A 1,844-nucleotide genomic window follows, 5' to 3' on the forward strand; every position below is an offset into this window, starting at 1 on the left:
AGGAGGAGGAGGAGAAGGAGAAGGAGGAGGAGGAGGAGGAGGAGGCTGATGAGAGGGAGAGAAACAGAGGAGACAAGATGAAGAGAGAGAGGAGAGGAGAGGGAGACAGAGAAGATGAGGAGAGGGAGAGAGAGGAGATAAAATGAAGAGAGAGAGGAAAGAAGAGGGAAACAGAGAGAGAAGAGGAAGAGAGGCAGAAGATGAGGAGAGGGAGATAGAAAGGAAAGGGAGAGATATGGGGGAAACAGAAAGAGGGAGGAAAGGAGAGGAGATGGAGACCGAGAGAGCACATTCATTTTAGGCAAGGAAGGCTTCCTGGAGGAGGTGGGTTTTAAACTCAAAACTGAAGAACAAATCATGTTACCACAAGCAGAAAAGGATGGAAAAAAGTCTTGAGACCTGATAGAATCTTTGCTAAGTGACATGGGCAAAAACACTAGTCCCTCCCTTAAAATAGGAGACATTTTCACTTGTCTGGATTGAATATGTTTGTGTTTAGAGACAAAATACACAACTTGACCTCTCCTGGGTTGTTCCCCAGGCTGAGGAACTATCCAATGTGTCCCTTACCTTTATATGCAAGGACATAATTAAACATGGCAGTGGACTGAGCATTGCTCCCTCCTGTTCTTCTAATGTCTGCTAAGTGATGGAGGCTCTGAGAGAGTTCCCATCCTTTCTTTCAATCCCACAAGGACCAGTTCACTAGTAGAGACCATTCATATTCCCACACACTGGAGGAAGGAGGTCTATGGCACAGTTGCACAAAGGACCAGCCAGATGTGGCCACAGCTGGGGGCTGTCTCTACCGGAGTGGACGGTGGGAGTTAGTCCCAGATCTTTTCAGGCATAGACAGATCCAGACCTTAATCTAGTTCCCACCACAAAAATCCTCTTCTGGTGCCTCATTGTAGTATGGAGGTAACCCTGGGATTTAAAAGGCTGTTACACTGTAAGCTCTAGTAGTTCCTATTCTGATGATGAGTTAGCTATTAATAGCATGCACTTATATGTTTCTTCCCATTTTACATGGATGATCTCACTTGTTTATCATCACAAAAAAGTGCAGCTATTCCCATTTTAAAGACGAGGAAGCTGATGCTTATCATTAACATTAATAGCATGCATTTTTATATGTTTCTTTACATTTTACATAATGACATCACTTATTTATTACAACAGATAGTGCAGCTGTCATCATGATTCCTATTTTAAAGATGAGGGAACCGAAGATTGAAAAGATTCGGAAGCTTCCTTGGCCCCATAGCTAACACAATGGGAACCCTGGTTAACACTGCTCCTCATTTTTCCCGAGAACACAACAAAACTAAGTAGGCCAGAGCTGCAGCAGGAAGGAGAGCTAGACAAAAGGGAGAACTGCCCACCCCACAAAAGGGAAGGATTTGCTGGACGTTGCCTGGGATGGTCAGAAGCACCTGTGCAAGGCCTGACACCTATGGGAGGTGTTTTTTTGTTTTTGCTTTGGTTTTTGCTTTTTGCTTTCTTTCACTTTGCTGAGTTGGATGTGTTCCTGCCTAGAGACAAGATGACCTCTCCTGGTTTGTTCCCCAATCTGAGGAGGATGAAATTGCAGTGACTCCCTGAGGCGAAATGTAGGTCAGCTAGCAATGCCTGGCTCCCACAGCTTCTCTTCCCATGTATCCCCTTCTCTCACTCTCCACACCCCTCCTCAAAATAGGAATTGCAGAGAAAAATGAATTCAAATTAGAATCATTTGCTGCAGGGACAGTGATGCTCACGGTTCTATTCTTAGCTCAGGAACAAAGGCTTCCCTCTCTTCTTTTTCTCCCCTTCCCCCTCCCTTTCCTCCTCCCTCTCCCCTT

The sequence above is a fragment of the Petaurus breviceps genome, unplaced genomic scaffold (genome assembly GCF_028583685.1).
Source record: "Petaurus breviceps papuanus isolate PSGF00001 unplaced genomic scaffold, PetGlider_PUasm1.0 313, whole genome shotgun sequence".
Classification (NCBI taxonomy): domain Eukaryota; kingdom Metazoa; phylum Chordata; class Mammalia; order Diprotodontia; family Petauridae; genus Petaurus; species Petaurus breviceps.